The following is a 23020-nucleotide window of genomic DNA, read 5'->3' on the forward strand; positions in this document are numbered from 1 at the left end:
CATGGCATATGGAGGTTCCCAGGCTAGGGGTCTAATCGGAGCTATAGCCGCCGGCCTACGCCAGAGCCACAGCAACGCGGGATCCGAGCCGCGTCTGCAACCTACACCACAGCTCATGGCAACGCCGGATCGTTAACCCACTGAGCAAGGGCAGGGACCGAACCCGCAACCTCATGGTTCCTAGTCAGATTCGTTAACCACTGCGCCACGAGGAACTCCATACCTTCAATTTTTATGCTATTATTTTCATATATTTTAATTTTATATATATTTCATACCTCACATGATATTATAATTTTTCTGGAGAAACAATATTTATTTTTTATTTGTTACAGTTAACAATTTGTTTTCCATTTGGGGTTCTCTCCACATCTTGGTTGTTTTTTTAAGTTTACATATAGTAAACTTTGTTTTTTCTTGTATATACTGTTCTATGGGTTTTGTCAGAGGCAGAGAGTCAGATATCCACCACCAAAAACTCTTGATATAGATAGAAGTCTGTCACCCTCAAAGTTCCTTTGTGCTGTCATCTCTGTTCCCTAGCTCCAACTCCTAGAAATATATGTAGCTTTCTGGGTCTGACTTCTTTCACATAGCAATATGCATTTAAGATTCATATATCTCATTGTATGAATCAACAGTTCATTTCTTTTTATTGTAGAGTAGTATTCTATTGTATAGTTGTACTATATTTATTTGCTAGCTGAAAGACGTCTAGGTTGCTTCCAGTTTTGAGCAATTGAGAATAAAGCTCCTATAAACATTATTATTATTATTTGCTTTTTAGGGCCCCACCCACGGCATATGGAGGTTCCCAGGCTAGGGGTCCAGTTGAAGCTACAGTTGCTGGCCTATACCACAGCCACAGTAATGCCAGATCTGAGCCGTGTCTGCGAACTACACCACAGCTCACGGCAACACCGGATCCTCAACCCACTGAGCAAGGCCAGGGATCGAATCCAAAACCTCATGGTTACTAGTCAGATACTTTTCTGCTGCGCTACAATGGAAGCTCCGCTATAAACATTAATTTATCATAAGCTTACAATTTCATTTCTCTTGGATAAATACCTAGGAATAGGTTTGCTGGGTCATATGGTATGTGTATGTTTAATTTTTTAAGAAACTGACAAATTGATTTTCAGAGTGGTTCTATCATTTTGCATCTCCACCAACAACACTTGGGGCTTCCAGTTACTCAATTCCTCATCATCGCTTGTCATCATAGTCAGTCTTTTTAGTTTCAGTAATAACACATGGTGGTTTTAATTTGGTTATCCTTAATGACTAATTATACTAAGCATCTTCATGGACTTATTAATAACCCATATATCTTCTTTGGTGAAGTGTGTGTTTTGGCATCTTAGGTATTGCGTTGCTTGTTTTTTTTTTTTTTTTTCAGATTCTTTTTCTGTATATCACAGAATATTGGGTAGAGTTCCCTGTGCTAATACATCAGGTCTTCATTGGCCAACCATTCTATATACCACAGTGTACATATGCCATTCCCAAACCCTCAATCCATCTCTCCACCCTGTTTGTCCCCTTTGGTAACCATAAATTTGTTTTCAAAGTTTGTGAGTCTGTTTCTGTCCTGCAAATAAATTCATTTGTATCCTTTTTTTAAGATTCCACATATAAGTGATTTCATATGATGTTTGTCTTTCTCTGTCTTCACTTAGTACGGTAATTTCTAGGTCCATCCATCCATGTTGCTACAAATGGTATTATTTCACTCTTTTATGGCTGAAGTTTTTTTTATTGTTGAGTTTTTAGTTATTTGTACATTCTGTACACATGGCTTTGTCAGTATATAACTTGCAAATATTTCCTTCTAGTCTTTGGTTTGCTTTTGAATTCTCTTAATAGTGTCTTTTGCAAAGCAAGAGTTTTTAATTGTAATAAAGCTCAAATTATCATTTTTTCTTTTGTGGATCATGCTTCTATGGATTGTGCTTTTAGTGTCCAGAAACTCTTTGCCTAATGTAGGGTCATGCAGATTTTCTCATGTATTTCTACTAGAAGTTTTGTAGTTTCACATTATGCACTTAAGTTTATGATCCATTTTGAGTTCATTTTTTAAAACATTTTATTTTATTAAGATGTATTTTACATACCATAAAATTCACCTTTTGAAAGTGTACAATTCAGTGGTTTTTAGTATATTTAACAAGGTCATGCAGCCATCGCCAGCATCTAATTCCAGAGCATTTTAATCATCTGAAAAGGAACCCCAGAACTCATTAAAAGTCACTGCCCCTGGCTGCTCTGCCAGCCTTAGGCAAACACCTATCTACTTTTTGCCTCTATAGAGTCTTTCACTTAGCATGTTGTTCTCTTTCCATCCATTTTGTAGCATGTATTAGCACTTCATTCCTTTTTATTACTCAATAATGTTCCATTGTATGAATACTGTATATATATATATATATATATATATATATATACACATACATATATATATATTTCATTTATCCATTCATCACTCATGGACATTTGTTTTTGCTTTTCTTTTCTTTCTTTTTCTTTTTTTTTTTTTGTCTTTTTAGGGCCATACTTGTGGCATATGGAAGTTCTGGGCTAGGGGTCAAATTGGAGCTCAAACTGTTGGCCTAAGCAATAGCAACGCCAGATCTGAGCCACATCTGTAGCCTACCCTGCAGCTTGCCACAACACGGGATCTTTAATCCACTGAACGAGGCCAGGAACCTGAATCCTCTTGAATACTAGTTGGGTTCTTAGCCTGCTGAGCCACAATGGGAACTCCTCAATGGAAATTTGGATTATTTTTGGCTCTTATGAATAATGCCTCTGTGAACAGTCATGTACAAGTTTTTGTGTGAACATGTACCTTCAATTATCTTGAAGGTTAATTTTTGTATAAGGTGTGAGTTGTGGGTTGAGGTTCTTTTTTTTTTTTTTTAATGGACATCTAGTTATTCCAGCCCACTATCTCTTATTGAAATAACTACCCTTTCTCCAATGAATTGCCTTTGACCCTTGTCAAAAGTCAGTTGAGTCTATTTTAAGACTTTTTTTCCCATTGATTTATATGTCTATCTTTTTGCTAATACCACACTGTCTTCATTAGCATGGTTTTATTAAGTCTTGAAGATAGGTGGTTTAATTCCTTCAAGATTGTTCTTCCTTTTAAAAATGGTTTTGGTCATTTTAAATAATTTGCTTTTTCATGTATGTTTATTTTAGAATCAGCTCATCAGTAATGATTTTTAAAAGTATATGGAGATTTTGATTGGGATTGAATTGAAGCTGTAGATCAGTGGGGTGGTTGTTATCAATTTGATTATTCCAATTCATAATGGATTATCTTTTTATTTGTTAATGTCTTTGATTTCTTTTATTAGTATTTTTAGTTTTAAACACACAAGGATCCTTCTTTTTTAGAGTTGTTAGATTTATAACTGTCTTTCATTCTTTTGAGTGCTATTATAAATGGTATTGCTTTTAAGATTTTGCATCCAAAGTTCATTGCTTGTATCCAATAAATTTTTGTATATTGACCTTATATCCTGTGGCCCTTTTAAGCTCACTTATTAGTTCTAGGAGATTTCTTTTTATTTGTGGGTTTTTTTTTTTTGAGTTTTCTATATAGACAATATTATCATTATAGTTTCATACATATTTTGACCTTCCTATTGCTCTTCATTTCTTCTTAAATATCTTTAATTTCATCTGGGTTGTTTTCCTTTTTGTAGGACTTTATTTAGGTTTTTTTTTTTTTTTGCCGTTGTTGTTGTTGTTGTTGCTATTTCTTGGGCCGCTCCCGCGGCATATGGAGGTTCCCAGGCTAGGGGTTGAATCGGAGCTGTAGCCACCGGCCTACACCAGAGCCACAGCAACGCGGGATCCGAGCTGCATCTGCAACCTACACCACAGCTCACGGCAACGCCGGATCCTTAACCCACTGAGCAAGGGCAGGGACTGAACCGGCAACCTCATGGTTCCTAGTCGGATTCGTTAACCACTGCGCCACGACGGGAACTGCTAGGTCTTTTTTTTATGTTGATCTGTTGGTCAAGTATTTCAATTTTTGTCTGAAAATGTTTTATTTTCAAAGAATATTTTTTTCAAGACATACTATTCTAAGTTGATAATTATTTATTTTATTTAGACTTTAAAGATATCCTTCATTGCTCTGATCTCCCTTATTCCTATAGAGAAGTCAGATGCTGTTTTTGTTACTACTTTGAAGATAATATTCCTTTTTTTCTCTGTATTTTAAGGTTTTTCTTTGCCTTGTCTTTCAGCAGTTTTACTTTGATGTGCCACAGTTGTGGATGTGGTTTTCTTCATATTTATCTGGCCTGGGCTTCTTAGCATTTATCAAATACATAGCTTGTGTTTTTTCTTTCTTTTGGAAAATTCTTAGTAATTGCTTTTGCTCTATTTGCTCTCTCCTCCCCTTCTGGGACAATTAAACATATTTTAATGCCTTTTCATTGTGTTCATATCTTTAATTTCCTTTTTGTATTTTCTACTTTTTTCTTCCTTTGCTTCAGTCTGTATGTCTTCTACTGACCCATTAGTAGGTAGGTGTTTAGTTCTCTCTCCAGCTGTGTCTACTTTGTGGTTAAACCCATCTATCCACTTCCTAATTTCAGTCACTATATTTTTCAGTTTTAAAATTTCTATTTGATTTTTTGCATAGATTCTAGTTCTCCACTAAAATTTTTTACTCGTGGCTTGTTTTCTTAAATGTATTGATGGCTATTTAAAAATTGTATCTGCTAATATATGAATCACCTGTAAGGCTTTTTTTTTTTTTTTTTTTTGCTTTGTAGGGCCACACCCATGGCATATGGAGGTTCCCAGGCTAGGGGTCTAACTGGAGCTACAGCTGCTGGACTACTTCACAGCAATGCCAGATCCAAGCCAAACCTATGACCTACACCGAAGCTCACGGCAATGCTTGGATCCTTAACCCACTGAACAAGGCCAGGGATTGAACCCACATCCTCATGGTTCCTAGTCAGATTCGTTTTCCCGTGCCACAACGGGAATTCCTGTAAGGCTGTTTTTATTATTTGGTCTTTTTCTGGTTTTTGGTCACTTGGTCTTGTCTTCTGGTAAGTCTGATTACTTTTCATTGAATAATGGACATTGTGGATAAAAAATTATAGTGGAAATTTGAGCTTGAATGTTATTTTCCTACAGAAGGAATTTGCTTTTGTTTCAGGTCAGGGTCAGACCAAACATCAGACCAACCGTCTTAATCTAATCTTACATCGAGCTGATTTAAATCTGGGTTTCAGCTTTTTGACTCATCTATTTATATAGCCTAGAAGTAAGGCTAGGCCTTACTTTTAGACTATAACTTGTCAGGTGTCCCAACTGAAAGCTGGGGATGTTTGCTAAGTTTCCTGTGTTTTGGCATCCCCAATTCACTTTTAAAATCCTCAGTCCAAAAAAAAAAAAAAATTGGGAGTTACCTCCATGGTTAGTTCATCAGTTAACAAACCTGACCAGGATCCACGAGGATGTGGGTTCGATCCCTGGCCTTGCTCAGTGGGTTAAGGATCTGGCATTGCTGTGAGCTGTGGTGTAGGTCGCAGATGCAGCTAGGACCCCATGTTGTTGTGGCTGTGGTGTAGGCCAGCAACTGTAGCTCCAATTTAACCCCTAGCCTGGGAACTTCTTTATGTCAGAGGTATGGCCCTAAAAAGCAAAATGAAATAAAATAAAATCCTCAGTCCCAGGAGACTGTTGAATATCAGCTCAGCTTCTGGGCCTCTCAGATGTTTGTTTACAAATCTGCAAATACCTGCAGGGGAAAAAATGTGACTGGATATCAGGTTCACACAATGTACTTTTTTTTTTTTTTTTTTCCCACTGTACAGCAAGGGGGTCAAGTTATCCTTACATGTATACATTACAATTACATTTTTTTCCCCCACCCTTTGTTCTGTTGCAACATGAGTATCTAGACAAAGTTCTCAATGCTATTCAGCAGGATCTCCTTGTAAAACACAATGTACTTCTTTTGTCTTGCTGATCTTGGCCTCTCAAGTCTTCAGAGCTCTGTAACTTTTCTTTGTGTTCAAAATTGTTTTCCTAGTTGTTTTTTGTGAAGAGATTGCTCCGATACAAGCTAATAATCCATCATATCCAGAAGCAAAACAAAGAGCATGGACTTCGGAGACAGACTTCCAGGAATCAAATCTCAGTTCCATCACTTACTTGTCCTGTGATCATGAGCAAGGTATTCGCTTTTTTTAAACCTCAGTTTTCTCATCTATAAAATGGTGATGATAACAGTAGCTACCTTATAGGGTTATTGTGATTTAGCAAGTGTATATGATGTATTTTAAAAAACATGTGTGTGCGTATACTTTGCTACTTACTTTGTTGTAGCCTATTCTTTCTACAGAGAAGTCAGCTATTGTTATTATTACTACTTTGAAGGTAATATTCCTATTCATCTCTGACTTTTTAAAATGGTTTTTCATTGCCTTTGTCTTTTGGTGCCAAAGGTGTGGGTATGGTTTGCTTTGTATTTGTCCTGCCTGGGTTCCTTAGCATTTCTTTTATCATATATACTTTAAGAAGGTGTAATATAATATGTATCTTAGAAAAGTGCCTGGAATCCAAAAAATGTACTTTTATTTGCTCTTGTTATTTTTACTTGACTTGGTCTTCTTTCCAGGCAGTGTGATTTTCCATTGTGTTATGTTATTTCACATCCTTAGTAGGTTTCAGTGGCTAGTAGATGAAATCCAAACTCTGCATTTGTAGTTCTCAGTCTTGGTGGCATATGAGCATACCAGCCTTGGCATCAACCTGTGATGTTTTTAAAACTCTGAGGCTCAAGTCGAACCAGGCCGATCACATCAGAACTTTTAAGGTTGGATACAGATATCAATCAGTAGTTTTAAAAGAACCCCAAGTGGTTTCAGTGTTCAGCCAAGATTGAAAATCCTTGCTTTATTTCCTAGCTTTCAAGGTCCCTTATAGTCTAGCTGCAACCAATCTTTCTAATCATTACATCCCTGCTTCTCAGCATGGGCAATCTCTTGTAGCCAATCTACTCAAGGGCCAGACTTCCACCTATATAATCTCTCATATAAGGCAGGGGCTCGGCAGCTGCTGGTTCCCCTCTTGCCCCTCCCTGCCATAGTGGTGGGGGTGGGAAGCAGGCATGGGCCTCTCTCCTTGCTCCTCCCTCCTGGTCTTCATCTCTTTACCTTAACTTGGATCTGTTTTGTGGCATGTTTTGCCTTTTTTTTTTGCCCCTTCTACTACTCCTTCCCAGATCATCCTTTCACCTTTCTTTGCCCAAGACTAAGACAGCTCCAACTCCTTCCTAGAAGCATACTTCATCTTCCTGGCCTTGTCAATTGGTAGCTTGGCTTGTTTCTATGGATAGGGCTTGAGAAACCTGGCCTGCCCTCAGGAAACAAAATTGTCCAATATCTTGCTCATTCCAGCCTCTGTTGCTATGCCTTTTACCCGGAATAGCTCTACCCTGTCCCCGTTCTCTGCCAATTTAAAATCGATCGAGCCTCCAACTTTGACTTTTTCCATGAAGCCTACTTTCATCTCCAGTGCACACTGTTCTGCCACCTCGCCCCCTTCCTCCTACTTATCTTGTCTAGCCACGCAATTTTACTTCCAAATTCTATACTGGCCTCCAACAGAGGACCTGGGAACACAGCAGGAATTCAATACCTAACACTTGCTTGTTAGACCCACATGAAATTGGCAGAAAGAAGCCTCAGCTCAAAATTCCTGAAACGGATTCCTCCTCCCCCAAAATAATAATAATAATAATAATAATAATAATAATAATAATAATAATAATAATAGCAGCAAGGGTTGGTAGGGATAAGGTAGAGAAATGCACTTGTTTTCTATTTCTGCATAACAAATTACCACAACCATAGCAGCTTAAAGCAACACCCGTTTATTATCCCATAGTTCTGTAGATCATTAAGTCCAGGTGGCTTGGCTGGTTTCTCTGCTCAGGATCTTATGAGGTCAAATGAAGATGCTGGCCAGGCTGAGCTCGTATGGGAGGCTCTGGGGAAGAATCCACGTCCAAGTTGTTTCAGGTTGTTGGCTGTTGCAGTTCCTGGTAGCTGTATGACTGAGGTCCCCTTCTTTCTCCTGGCTCTTGACTCTCTGCTCCTATAGGCCAATCTTAGGGCCTTCCACGTGTCCCCCTCCATCTCCACAACAAACTTACTGTGGTTTGAATTTCCCTCACCATTTGAATCTTGCCAAATTCTTGTTCTGCTATCAGCTGGGGAAAACTCGCTGTTTTCAAAAGGTTTGTTTAATTGGGTCAAACCTACCAAGGTCATCTCTGGGTCCTAAGAGCAACTGTTTTGGGTCTTTAATTACATCTGCAAAATCCCCTGATAGCAGTATCTAGATCCATGTTTCATTGAAGAATAAGAACCAGGGGATGGGAATCTTGAGCTATCTTGAGAGTTCTGCTCACTACAGAAGTGATGGAACAGAAAGCCAGATAACCAGTGGGAAAGGAACCACCTCTTAGATCCAATGGACTAATGCCTTATAAAGCAAAAAGCACACTTTGAGAGCAGTAGCTCAGCCTTTTTTTTTTTTCCTCTAATGGAGACACTAATGCCCAGAGAAGGGAGAGGAACTCATAATTCATCTTCCACGCGTCCACCCTGGGCCTGTACTAAATGCTTATAGAGAATATAGAGATAAATGAGACCCAGCATCTGCTCTTAGGATTTTATTACCCATGTGCCAAGACTCATGGAATCTGGTTTTCCTTAAAAAAAAAAAAAAAAAAAAGCCCACTTAACCCTTGGAGACTCTAGAATTGTTTGATAGCAAGGGACCTCAGGGATCACATTTTCCAGTGTTTCCCTTTGGCAGAACCAGTGATTTCAGGTGATGTGTAGGCCAACATTTTAAATTCTAATCATAATGTGTTTATTTTAAGGCTACCTTCTTTTATTTATTTATTTATATTTATTTATTTTTTGCCATTTCTAGGGCCGCTTCCCGCAGCACATGGAGGTTCCCAGGCTATAGGGGTTTAATCGGAGCTACAGCTGCCGGCCTACGCCAGAGCCGCAGCAATGTGGGACCCGAGCCGTGTCTGCAACCTATGCCACAGCTCACACCAATGCCGGATCCTTAACCCACTGAGCAAGGCCAGGGATTGAACCCTCAACCTCATGGTTCCTAGTTGGATTCGTTAACCACTGAGCCACGATGGGAACTCCAAGGTTACCTTCTAATGACGGCAGATTGACAGTATATTCCTGCATTATAATGTGTAAAGTTTTCTTCCTCCCTCCCTCTTTCCCTCTTTCATCTTTTCACTTGCCCTCAGGCGTCACCTATTGCCCTAATGGAAAATGATAGGATATGTAATTTAAAGCCTGTGGGATTAGAGAAAGCTGGGTTCTGACCCTGACTTTTCCCATTTAGAAGCTTTTCCCTTAAACTCTGTGGGTTTCACTTTCCTATTGGTTAAGTAAAGATTAAAAACATCATTTAAGGAGTTCCTGTTGTGGCTCTGTGGTCACAAACCTGACTCGTATCCATGAGGGTTTGATCCCTGGCCCCACTCAGTGGGTTAAGGATCCAGTGTTGCTGTGAGCTGTAGTGTAGGTTGCAAATGCAGTTCAGATCTGGCATGGCTGTGGCACAGGCTGCAGCTCCGATTCGACTCCTAACCTGGGAACTTCCATATGCTGAGTGTGCAGCCCTAACACACCAAAGCAGATTGGATGCAAAGAATAAAGGAAAATAACGCATGGTGGCACCACAGGGACGTGCCTGTGGGGCTTCTCAGTCTTTGGAAGAACAGCAAAGGCCAGCGGCGTGCTCTGTTGTGTGGTTTTCTTTTGCAAGCAGGCAACACTGATGACCCCCTTTCTATCTCTGCATCAAGCCTTCTCTCAGTTCTCTCTCACCTTCCTCTCCTGAATTTGCCTCCCTTTTTTCAAAGAATTGTTGCAGTATCTCCTCCCTCTTAGACGGTTTTTCGGTTTTCTTGGAGGAGGATGCTTCTCGCAGATACTAAAAAAGAACTCAAGGTGGTCCTGTTTTAGGAGTGTGAGATGGTAGCTGAGGATGGGGACTTTGGATGTTCAGAGGCGCCAGGTGACTTGGAGGTAGGTAAGAGGGGAGCGTTGGAAAGGAGATGTGAGAGCCCCCGGAAAACTTAGCAGGTCCTGAAATGTCACCTAGGCTCACCTCTGAATGTTTAGGAAACTACTTAGTGTGTGCCACTGATGGAACAAGTTTTAAGCACTGTGACATGCTGGTGGGGAGATACCTTGTCATGAGCTAAAGGGAGAAGCCCTAGGCAGGTGACTATTCTGCCAGCACATGGTGGGGGTGTGGGGCTCTGTCTGCCAGCAGTAGGCCAAGCCTTTTGGGTCATCTTTGCTGATGCCTTTAGGGAGGTGGAGTCCTGGATGGAAAGGAGGAGACCAGGGGAGAGAGGAATGGTGTGGTGATGAATGGTTTTAAACATTTTGGTGCTACCTAAGCTGTGAAGACACAGCATGTAGGTCTTCATGAGCCAACTGTTTTTTTTCCAACCCAATGGGATAGTGGGTTGTAAGGCTCTGTGATTCAGGATGCTTTCCTGGGCCACCTCTCTGCTTAGACACCTCTCTCCAAGAACAATTGATATGAGACTTAAAATAGTAATAATTGTATATAGTGCAAGGAAACAAGTCTTTTAACTCTGTAGACGGGAGCATAAATTTGTTCAGTTTTTCTTGAGGCATATGGGCAGTATGAGTCAGAAGTCTTAAAAATGGAGTTCCCACTGTGGTGGTGTGGTGAAGAATCCAGCTGTAGCACCTTGGGTTGCTGCTGAGGCACAGGCTCAGTCCTCTGGTATAGTGGGTTAAGGATCCAGTATTGGTATAGGTTGCATCTGTGGGTCAGATTCAATCCCTGCCTCAGGAACTATATGCCATGGGTGCAGCAAAAAAAAAAAAAAAAAAAAAGTCTTACAAATATTCTTACACTTTGACCCAGCAATTCCACTTCTAGGAATGTTCTAAGGAAATAGTTGGATGAGTGCACAAAGATCTATGTATATTGACATTCAATATAAGCCTGTTCATAGTAGCGAACTGAAAATAACTGAAATGTCCAGCAGTTAGGCATTAGATAATCACTGGTGGTGTGTGTGTGTGTGTGTGGGGGGTACCTTCTTGGAATATTACGCAGCTATTAAAAAGGACACCACTGCTCCTCCATATTTATTAAAGTGGAAAGATGTTTATAATATTTTAAGAGAGCCAAGCAGGTCCCAGAACTGCATTCATTGTCATACTATTTCAGTTATTTCAGTAATTTTTTTCCCCTCCCAGACCATTTTATTGAAGATGACTTCATGCTAAGACTGCACCACGTGGTGGCCCAGTTTCACAGATTACTGCCACAGAGTAGTTTATTACTACCAATAATTTGTAAATTGCTGTGCATAGTGTCTGACATATAGTAGGTGCAGAGAGGTAGAAAAAGTAAATATTACTTTCTGAATGTCTCAAACTATTAAAGAGAATATCTCTCTAGAATGGTTTAGCATTTTCATAGACTAGAAAGTATGATTCAAAAATTGGCAAAGTTTGGTGGCCTGAAAGCATGCAGTTGGTATGATCTCAATTTTGAAAACGAGTACATGTGCTGATAGGGAGAGTCTGTAACGATATAAACCAAAATGTTAACAGTGTTTGAGTAATGATGGATTATGAGTGATTTTTACGTCTCCCTTTTTTCGTTTTAATACTCCCAACCTCATGTGATAGAACAGACTGTCTTTATTACTCTTTCTCTTCACTCGAAGTCTAAAAAAAAAAAAAGACTTTAATTACTGATATAAAGTAAAACAATAACTTGTTGGTTGGCTGAGAATTGCTAGAAATTAATAAATAGTTTGGAAATTATTTAGTAAATTCTAATTACTTAGCAAAAGTAATTAAAATATTTATAAGCGAACACCCATAAAACACTACCAAGCAAATACATTACTCAATAAATGGTTTAATTAGTATTTCATTACTAGAAATTAATCTCAGTAACCAAACATTACTACAAATTACATGTAGGATGGACAACTTATTTTACTGCTATTAATGATTTCAATTACGAAGTTTGTGCAAGTCTAATTCCTTCCCGTTTCTCCCGCCCTCCTCCTGCACCCACCCGGCGAGTTCCCACACACTGGGTCTGAGTCAGGGTGTTTGGGGCTGGTCTGACTCCTTCCACGTTGTTGGAAATCCCAGATTAACAATTTCCCTCAGCTTATTTCCCGGTCGTCTTTCTGAAATACTAGCCCGGGGTGCCTCTTAATCAGCTGGAATCAGACTCCAGGGGCTGGTGGGCGTCTTAGCACAGATATACTTTCCTCTGGAGTCTTCTAAATCACTCCCAAGATTCCCTCCTGTGCCTGTGCCAAGGGCTTTCCGGCACTGGTTTGCACTCCTGGTTCAGCGCTCGGGCTGGGCCGGTGGGGACTGGGCCAAGCTACTTCTCAGTCATTAAAGGGCATCTTTGTGCAGATTAGAAAAAGGGAGTCCTTTTCCTCCAGACGGGTGCAGTCACACTTGAGTGCAGGTTTTTGCCCCAACATGATTTTTGCTCAGGTTCCCCAGGGAAAAAAAAAGCCTCTGAGCCTTGAGATGGGCACTCAGGGATCTTATTAAGGAGCACTCTCAGGAACAACCCCTGAGTGTGGAAGTGAGAGGAGTAGGACTGGGTAGAGGGAGACGTTGGACCCTAATGCCATGGGATGCCCTGGAGCTGGGCTGCTTCAAAAATGGCCTGGGAGTTCCCACTGTGGCGCAACGGGATCAGTGGGTCTTGAGAGCCCTGGGATGCATATTTGATCCTTGGGCCGGCACAGCGGGTTAAGGATCTGGTGTTGCCACAGCTGCAGCTTAGGCTGCAACTTTGGCTTGGATCTGATCCCTGGCCAGGGAGTTCCATATGCCTTGGGGTGGCTTAAAAAAAAAAAAAGAAGGCCTGGATTGAGACAGGGAGTGGTGGGGCAGGCCTCTGTCATTTCAGATGAAGAGATAGCAGATCAGACCTCACTCTGGGGAATGACGTGCCTCTCTTTGGCTGAGGACAAGGCCTGGAGGAAGAGTCAGCAGCCAGCCATTAGTAGGCAACCCTCCTGGAAGCTGGAGGAATGAGTGTTCTGAAGGAGAAATCTGGGCAACACACCAACAGCCACGTCAGTCCCCTTGTCTTGTGTACAACCTGAGCAACCACACATGAAGGTCCTTCTGGGGGTGGCCTGAGGCTGTAAGTTGAATGGACAGGAGTTGCCTATTATTCTACTGGGACTGGGAGGAGTCTTACTTCTGGAGTTAGGGTGAACCCCCACTTAGGTACCAGCTGCGACTTATGCATAGCCATAAGCTCCATGAGGGCAGGCCCATGTGTCACATATCCCTAGAACTTAGCACAGTTTGTGCCTCAATTAATGTTTGCTGATTGACTCTATAATGGTAAAGACAGTCACCCAAATGCACTAATATCAACTATGTTACACTTGATGTAGGGAAATACAGAGAATCTGATCTAGGAGAGGCCAGGGGAAACTCCTTCAAAGCAATGACACTGGAGGAAGTTCCTGTGGTGGCTCAGTAGGTTAAGAACCTGACGTCGTGTTCATAAGGATGCAGGTTTGATCCCTGGTCTCACTTAGAGTGTTAAGGATCCAGCGTTGCCGAAAGCTGTTGTGGCTGTTGTGTAGCCCGGCAGTTGCAGCTCTGATTTGACTCCTAGGCCAGGAACTTTCAGATGCCTCAGGTGCAGCTATGAAAAGAAAAAAAAATAGAGAAATAACACTTGAGCTGAGATCCAAGAAATGGGTAAGAGTGAGCCAGGCTCACTGGGGTGTGGGTGTGGTGCTTCCCAAGCCTCCTAAGATAGGCATTTACCTTGGCCACCTCCTCAGCAGATCTCCTCGTGGGGAGACAGAGGGGACCTGAGAAACCACACTCTTGAATTTCTCTTGTTATCTGTTGCTGAAATGTATCCTTCCTTTGTCCTTCTCTCAGCCTTATCTGGTATAAGATTCAAGTGTCAGAGATCTTTTCCCTATGGCTTGGCTGGCGACGGCAGCATTGAAGGTGCTCGCACCTGGCAGGTGCTTTCTGAAGTGAGAGATCTAGGCAAGGTGTCACAGCTGGAGGAGGGGGTGCAGACCCCGCTGCCCCCACCCCCTGCCGGGGCGTCATGCATGAGGATGCCACATGTTGCGGAGGAGCTGAGGCTGGAAAACAGCCGGGCTGCACCCCATCTACAGTCTTCCTTCCTCTCTGTGCTTATCTCTCTCTGCTCATTCCTCTCTGTGCTTTGCCCCTCAGCAGGCCTGTCTCCAGATTCCTCCCGGCACCATGACTGTGTTCTGAGCATTTCATCTCCACTCCTTCCCATGTGTCCCTCTCTTTCTCCAGGACCACTGCTTCCCTCTGAAAACCCACCCCAAGCCCCTCCAGGGGACCCTGGCCAGTGACTCCAGACCTCATCCCTTTTCTGCATTTCTCCGGCCCTCAGCTGTAGATCCTTTAGGGCAGAGACTGGTTTAGAAATCCTGGGCCTGGTACCATACGTGGTGGAGTGCAGGGAGGTTGGGAGAGGCTGGAAGATAGAAGCCCTGAAAGGAGATCCCATGTGCCCATTGCTGCCACGATGCTCTGCCTTGTGCCAGGTGGTGTGGGGCATGGCCCAGACAACACCCACCGGTCTCCAGCCAAGCACACTGTGAGGGGTGCCGCAGGTCTGGCTTCTGCTGCTGCTGGTGGTGGCAGCACTGGGAAGGAGGGAGGAAGATGGAAAGTTCGTGTTTATCACGTTTATCACGTCCGGGACTTTGCCTGCCTTGTCCTTAATCAGTCTACAGCTAATTAGCCGCCTCCCCCGAGTTGGCAGAACACCATTAATCACCAGGGAGAAGGCTGAAGTCAGCAGGCCTTCTGTTCAGGGGAATCCCGGCTCCTTGGGTGGGCCCTTAATGCTTGGGGCACTGAGATGGCCTGCCTGGCTGGGCTGGCTGCAGGATGCAGGAGCTCCACGGGAAGTAATCCTGGGGTTGTTAGGAAAAGGCCCCGGGATCCTGGGCCACCTGGGGTGACTATAGGAGGAAGGGTGTGGCATCTTCCTCTTTGCTGCAACACTCCAATTTAGCTTGTGGTGACAGTGTCTTAGTCCCAGACCAAAGGCTCACTTTCCCAGACTCCCTTGCAGCTGGCAAAGGCAATGTGACACAGTTCAAACAAGTGGGGTATAAGCCAAACCAGCTGTGAGCTCTTAGGACGGCTTTTCCTTTCCTGATAAAAGGCACTGGAAGCTGCTGGTGCTGCCTCTTTCTGTCCTTTCTCCTTTTTGACTTGAAGGCAGACTTGAAGGCTGGAGCAGGAGCAGCCATCAGGCTCTATGAGGGAAAGACCAAGAGAACTGTGATGACATCAGCCATGAACTGATAAACCAATGCCAGTAACTATCTTACCTCCAGATTTCTGTCAGGTGAAAATAATAAATCTCTGTTTAGCTCACTGTTGGCTGGTATTCCATTACCTGCAGCTGAATACTCTTCTGACTAATACAGTGGGGGAACTCTGGATGATGCCAGCCTGACTGCAGAGATACCCATAGTACCCAGAGCAATCAGGCATTCCTGGCCTCACCAGCCAGTGGGCATGAGTGAGGTTATAGTGTCCACATGCCACCATCTCTGCCCCCTCCTCCATTCTGTCATCTTTTTTTAGGGCCGAATTTTGTGGCATATAGAAGTTCCCAGGCTAGGGGTTGAATCAGAAATGCAGCTGCCAGTCTACACCACAACCACAGCAGTGTCAGATTTACACCACAGCTCATGGCAATGCCGGATCCTTAACCCACTGAGCAAGGCCAGGGATCGAACCTGCATCCTCATAGATCCTAGTTGGGTTCATTACCACTGAGCCATAAAGGGAACCCCTAGCCACTTACGTCATTAAAGTATCTGGGTGTGACACTGATATATCAATCATGTTGCACTCTGTAGTGGAGTGCCTAGGAAGGCAAAACTAGATTTTCTGGCAAATTTGTAATGCCTCTTCTCTTAGTTATGCAACATTGAGGTAAGGAGGCAAACACATTGCTATGGAAAATAGGTGCAACAACAACTGTTGTGATTCTAAGAAGGTTTTGCTGAGATGGTCACAGAGGTGGGATATTTGCATATGGGAGGACTGAGGTCAAGGTCCTGACTCGCCCTTTCCATTTAGGGTTTAGGATTACTAGAGCCTTTCGATGAACTGAGTTGGGCCTCTCGGAGATCCTCTGGCAAGAAAGGATAGAAGGGACCCCACAGGAAATGGGGAATTGAATAGGTGGACCAAGCTAACTAATATCAGGCTCAGATGCTTGTTAGGAGGCTGGTGTCCACCCAGCGGCTGGCGGGGCAGAGTCCCTCTGACCCAGGCCCTCTGGTGGAGGTTGTGCTGTGGGAGCAGTGGCTGCACATAAGACTGTGAAATAAAAGAGTTGTAGCCTGGAGCCCCAAAGTGGGGCCCTGCTGTGCATGTCCAGGTTTGGATTGGCCAGGGCCACTCTGAGCTGTGGACATGGAGATGTCAAACCGCACAGGACCAGTTTTCAACAGCGACCCCTTGTGGCATCAGGCTGATAAGACTATTCAGTTCTGTCTCCACCTGGCTGTTAGAGACAGGATAGGCCCTGATGAATTAAGTGGCTTTAGTTCTTGGGCAGATTGGGGAAGGTCAGGGGAGGATGACTCTGAGAGGAGAGAGGTGGTATAACACAATGGTTAGGAGGATGGAGGCTGGAGTCAGACTGCTTGGGTTCAAGTTTCTGCTCTGTTGTTTCCTGGGTCTGACTTTATGGGCTGCAGACCTGTATAGTCATGCTGGGCCTAATGCTTGGTGACTTGAAAGTCTTAATAATTTTTTTTAAATCCATGAACCATATTTAATTAACTGTTTATTTTTGTATCTTTTTTATTGAAGTATAATTAGTTTACAATGTATTAGTTTCAGGTGTACAAAAGAGTGATATATGTATATATTCATATATATATATATATACACACACATACATATATCCTTTTTCAGATTCCTTTCCCTTATAGGTTATTATAAAATATTGAATATATATTTATACAGTAGGTCCTTGTTGGCTCTCTGTTTTATATATATAGTAGTATGTACATGTTAATCTCAACTTCATAGTTTATTTCTCCCTCACTTTCCCCTTTGGTAACAGTAAGTTTGTTTTCTATGTCAGTGGGCCTATTTCTCTTTTGTAATAAATAAGTTCATTTGTATCATTTTTTTTAAGATTCTATGTACAACAGATAAATATTTGTCTTTCTCTGTCTGACTTTCTTCACTTAGTATGATAATTTCTAATTCCATCCATGTTCTTTCAGATGGCATTACTTTTTATTATAAAAATTTTGGCCACACCCACGGCATATGGAAGTTCCCAGGCCAGGGATCGAACTGCATCCACATGGATACCAGTTGGATTCATTTCCGCTGGGCCACAGTGGGAACTCCCATTATAAATAATTTTTGAACAAGGACTCCTTCCCCTTCCTCTATTTTCAGGTTGCACTGGGCTCTGCCAATTATGCAGCCATTCCTGCTTGGTCAGAGTATTTCTCTAAGCCACAATTTCTCCATCTGTAAAATGGGTAAAAAACAAAACAAAAAACCCCTGCCTCCCAGAGTTGTTGTAAGCATTAAATGAGTTACATCCATAAAGTAAAGTACTTAGATCAGGATCTGGCATGTAGTAAGATCTATGCGAAGTGTTAGCCATTGTTACTGCTCTTGCTAATTTAGGCCGATGAGGACTCCAGCAATTAATCTGCTAGACACAGAGACAGGACTACATTTGTGTCTCCAGGTAGTGAAGCAGATCAGATCAAGCACAGGGGGAAACAATGCAAGGAGTGGAAAATGTGACCCCGGGACTTACTTCTTACACAAATGAGATGCCTCATTAAGCCACATCCATCTGGGCGCACAGGGCTGACAAGAGGGGAGAACGCTGGGACCTGAGAAGTGTGGAGCCAAGGCCAGACTCCCGCCCCAGGGGCTGGCAGCAGAAGTGGGCACTGCTCTGAGGGGCAGGCTGGGGCACCTCCAGAAGCAGCCTGCTTCTCCCCGTGGGGTCAGGCTGAGGGACAGGCCGTCATCAGACTCAAGTCCTCCTCTCCCTCCTCTCGGATGAGACACACTGTCAGGGGAGAATGGCCCAGCCCCAGCCTTCCCTCCAGCCTGGATCAGAGCAGAGGATCCAAAGCAGAGGATTGGGTACTCTGAAGGATGCTTTGTTATGACTTTTTTTTTTTTCTTTTTTTGCCTTTTCTAGGGCCGCTCCTGTGGCATATGGAGGTTCTCAGGCTAGGGGTCTAATCAGAACTGTAGCCACCGGCCTGCGCCAGGGCCACAGCAACCCAGGATCTGAGCCACATCTGTGACCTACACCACATCTCACGGCAACACTGGATCCTTAACCCACTGAACAAGGCCAGGGATCGAACCCACAACCTCATGGTTCCTAGTTGGATTCGTTAACCACTGCGCCATGACGGGAAATCCTGTTATGGCTATTCTAAATAAACTTATCTATTGACATGTAACCTACACATGAAAAGAGGAAATAAGTGCCCAGCTCAATGAATCCTCCAAGTTCAAGAAATAGGACATCCACAGAAGTCAGGAAGTTCCTAGCCATGATTCTGTCCCAGTCACTCTCTCCTCCCCCAGTCAGCCACTATCCTGAATATCATTTTCAAAAACCATCAGATTTCACTTTTCCAAACTTTTTATTTTGAAAAATTTTAAATCTACAAAATAAGATTGGAATAATAGAATAGGAATACCCCAGGGTCACCTAAATACACTGATTGTTAACATTTTGCTACATATTTTCTCTTTTTGTCTCCTTTCTGTCTCTTTTTTCCCTCCCCCATCCCTACACACACATATTTTCTGAACCATTTGAGAATTAGTTGCAGACATCACAACACGCTACCCCTAAATATTTCAGTACACATCCTAAGAATGAGAGCATTTATGAAACTGACAGCACTAATGGCCTGAACCTAGTCAGAGCACAGATTGGGACTTGAACCCACGGTTTTAAATTAGAATCACTCACCCAGTGTCTGGACTCGCTGAAGTTTAAGTTCTTCATGCTTTCGCTCAGAGGAATTCAGGAGAGACAAAGTGATAGGCAAGAAATGGATTTATTAAGATAGGACGATTGTGAGAGATGCAATCAGGCAGGCACAGAAACTCTGCCCCCAGGATCCAGGAGGCTACAGTTTTATCATCCAAGGGGAGTGGGGGTCAGAAAAGCCCGCCTCTTCCTTTCCTTGGTATCCAATAAGGTGTGTATTCAAATCAGCAGTAGGGCGGGTCCTTGAACTCCTGCCCTGGATCTGAACCAGAATTCAGGCCTCATTTCATCCCATCCTCCACCCAATGAGCTGAGGCAATTCTCACTCCTCTACTGGTCAAGCAAGCCTGCCTTGTTCTGATGGCTTTTTTGAGCAATTATTAACATACAGTGATCTCCCGAAGTCCCCTAGCTTTCTCTCTCTCTCTATGATCCTTTATTGGGACTTCTACAACCACCTGTGCCTACTCCATCCCTGTCATTTATACAGTGCAACTATATAATAAATTCAACATGGCTGCAATATCATTATATAATATACAGTTGATGTTCATATCTCCCAATTATCCCAGATACACACACACACACACACACACACACACACACACACACACACACACACACATCAAACCTGGAACTCACTTTGTATATAGTGTATGTCTCTTTTGTCTTCTTTAATCTAGAACAATTTCTCTTTTTTTTCAGTCTTTCATGACATGGACATTTTTGGAGAGTATAGGCAAGTTTTCTAGAATATCTCCGAGTTAGGATTTGTCAGATTGTTTCTTCATGATTGGATTTAGATTAAACATTCTTGGCAAGAATGCCATAGGAGTTTTATTATTGATTATGTACATATTCTTTATAGTTAAATTATTATTATTTTATGGTTGCACCCATGGCATACAGAAGTTTTGGGGCCAGGGACTATATCTGAGCTACAGTGGTGACCAGTGCCACAGCTGTGGCAATGCCAGATCCTTTAACCCACTGTACCAGGCTTGGGGCCACTGCAGTCAGATTCTTAACCCACTGCACCATGGCAGGAACTCCATATAGTTAATTTGTTATTAATGATAGTAGCAGCGGGGAGTTCCCATTGTGGCGCAGTGGAAACAAATCTGACTGGGAATCATGAGATTGTGGGTTTGATCCCTGGCCTCACTCGGTGGGTTAAGGATCTGGCGTTGCCGTGAGCTGTGGCGTAGGTTGCAGACGCAGCTTGGGTCTGGCGTGGCTGTGGCTGTGGTGTAGGCTGGCAGCTGCAACTCCGATTAGACCCCTAGCCTGGGAACCTCCATATGCCGTGGGTGCGGCCCTAGAAAGACAAAAGACCAAAAAAAAAAAAAAAAAAAGACAGTAGCAGCAACTGATTGAGTGCCCATCAAGTGATATGGGGGTTATTGTGTCTATTTTACAGACTAGATACCTGAGGCAGAGAGTGACTAAGTACTTTTCCTAAGGTCACGTGGTCAGAAAGGGGACGTGCCAGACATTAGGTTTGTTTGACCCCAGTGCTCATGCTCATGGCCACTTCAACCCACTGTCAGTGGTGACTGGTCGCACTGTAGGGAGACCTGAGGCTGTGCCCTGGAGGACAGGGACTGCATTATGTTCTCTGATGAACTGCAAGTTCAGCCAGGGCCAAACCCAGAGCAAGGGTCCATAATTGTTTATTGAATAAATGGATGAATGATTGTTTTATGGACAAAGGTTAGCATGGGGTCCATGGACCACTGTCATCTAAGTCACACAGAAAGCTTGTTAGAAACGCACACCTGTGGGGAGTTCCCATCGTGGCTCAGTGGAAACGAATCTGACTAGCATCCATGAGGATGCAGGTTCAATCCCTGGCCTCACTTACCGGGTTAAGGGTCTGTGTTGCTGTGGTTGTGGTGTAAGCCGGTGGCTACAGTTCTGATTCATCCTCTAGCCTGGGAACCTCTATATGCCTTGGGTGCGGCCCTTAAAAAAAAAAAAAAGAACTACATATTGTGGGCCACACACTGCCAACCCATGGAACCCAAATCTCTGTTGGTGGGACCTGAGGCTCTCTGTTAGGTTTTCCAGATATCCTGATAGAGATGAAATTAAGTTAAAAAAAAAAAAAAAACAAGTTTCAGAACAGTGTCTGCTGCATAATCCTGTATTTTTTTTCTCTGTGTTTTAAGGTTAGGTGGTTATATAGAGAGTTACAGTTTCAGGAAGGATGCTAGAACTGTTAACAATAGTTTCCTCTGAGGAGTGGGGCTGGGGGCCTGGAGAAGGGGAGGGGGACTTTTCCTTCCCCTGATGCACCATGAGAAATGACACAAGTGATCACTTAATACATTCTTTTTGTAAAAAATTAAACCCTTGGGAGTTCCCGTTGTGGCGCAGTGGTTAACGAATCCGACTAGGAACCATGAGGTTGCGGGTTCGGTCCCTGTCCTTGCTCAGTGGGTTAAGGATCCGGCGTTGCCGTGAGCTGTGGTGTAGGTTGAAGATGCGGCTCGGATCCCACGTTGCTGTGGCTCTGGCATAGGCCAATGGCTACAGCTCTGATTTGACCCCTAGCCTGGGAACCTCCATATGCCGAGGGAGCGGCCCAAAGAAATAGCAAAAAGACAAAAAATAAATAAATAAAATTAAACCCTCCAGATAAGTAACTTATTACCCAAAATGAACACTTTAGAGATGGAAAGGCAGTGCTGTTATTAGTCATGGCAGCAACAGAGAAAACAAAGTCTGTTCTGGGCAAATCTGGGCAAGTGGTCACCCTGCCCAGGCCAAAGTCCCCTTTTGATCACCTCCCATCCTGGTTATAGCCACTCCTAATCAGGTGTGACCATTGTTACTTGTTTGATATATTTTATAGGCTCTTTTAGGATAATATGTAGCCATTGAAAACACCTTGTTTAAGAGTTTCTCTCTCTCTGTTTTTATTTTGTTGTCTTTTTAGGGCCACAGCCTTGGCATATGCATGTTCCCAGGCTAGGGGTCCAATCAGAGTTGTAGCCGCCAGCATACACCAGAGCCACAGCCACTTGAGATCTGGGCCACGTCTGTGACCTACACCACAGCTCACGGCAACGCTGGATCCTTAACCAACTGAGCAAGGCCAGGGATCGAACCTGGGTCCTCATGGATGCTAGTCAGATTCATTTCCGCTGAGCCACAATGGGAACTCCAAGTTTTGCTCTTTACATATGTGATATCACAGTAAATATATTAACATGCAAGGTTTTTTTTTTTTTTTAACTTCACAGTATATATCCTGGAGATTTAGCCATGTCAAGCCCACATGGGTCTACTTCATTACTTTTAACTGCTCTAGAACATTCCACACGTGAATTTTTTCCATTCTCTTGTGGATAGATATTTGAGTTGTTTCCAGTACTTTTGAAGGACTAGTCATGCTAATGATCATGATGACATTCCAGCAGGGAACAGCCTAGTATCCATCAGAAGTCAGTCTAGGAGTTCCAATCATAGATCAGCAGAAACAAATCTGACTAGTACCATGAGGACGCAGGTTCGACCTCTGGCCTTGCTCAGTGGGTTAAGGATCTGGCATTGCCCTGAGCTGTGGTGTAGGTTGCAGAGGTGGCTCAGATCCCATGTTGCTGTGGCTGTGGTGAAGGCCTGTGCCTACAGCTCCGATTGGACCCCCAGCCTGGGAACCTCCATATGCCATGGTGCAGACCTAAAAAGACAAAAAAATTAAAAAAAATAGTAAAATAAAAAAAGCAGTCAGTCTAAAATATCATCTGGAAGTGGCATTTTGAGGAATACTTGGATTTATGAGCAAGGTCCCTCATGGGGCCTGAGGATCCTCCACTTCCCCAGTTCAGGGAAGGTACAA

The 23020-nt window shown here is 43.1% G+C and overlaps 1 protein-coding gene across 2 annotated transcripts in view; it reads left to right on the plus strand.

Moving 5' to 3' along the window:
* Nucleotides 1-23020, plus strand: part of LOC125115732 (uncharacterized) — a 136476-nt gene that overhangs the window by 68125 nt on the left and 45331 nt on the right. For both annotated transcript variants that reach the window (XR_007132163.1, XR_007132164.1), the window contains one exon: nt 6077-6220. The gene's annotated coding sequence lies outside the window, so the exon portion shown is untranslated. The remainder of the gene's footprint in view (nt 1-6076; nt 6221-23020) is intronic.

Source organism: Phacochoerus africanus, chromosome 15 (genome assembly GCF_016906955.1).
Source record: "Phacochoerus africanus isolate WHEZ1 chromosome 15, ROS_Pafr_v1, whole genome shotgun sequence".
In the NCBI taxonomy this organism is placed as follows: domain Eukaryota; kingdom Metazoa; phylum Chordata; class Mammalia; order Artiodactyla; family Suidae; genus Phacochoerus; species Phacochoerus africanus.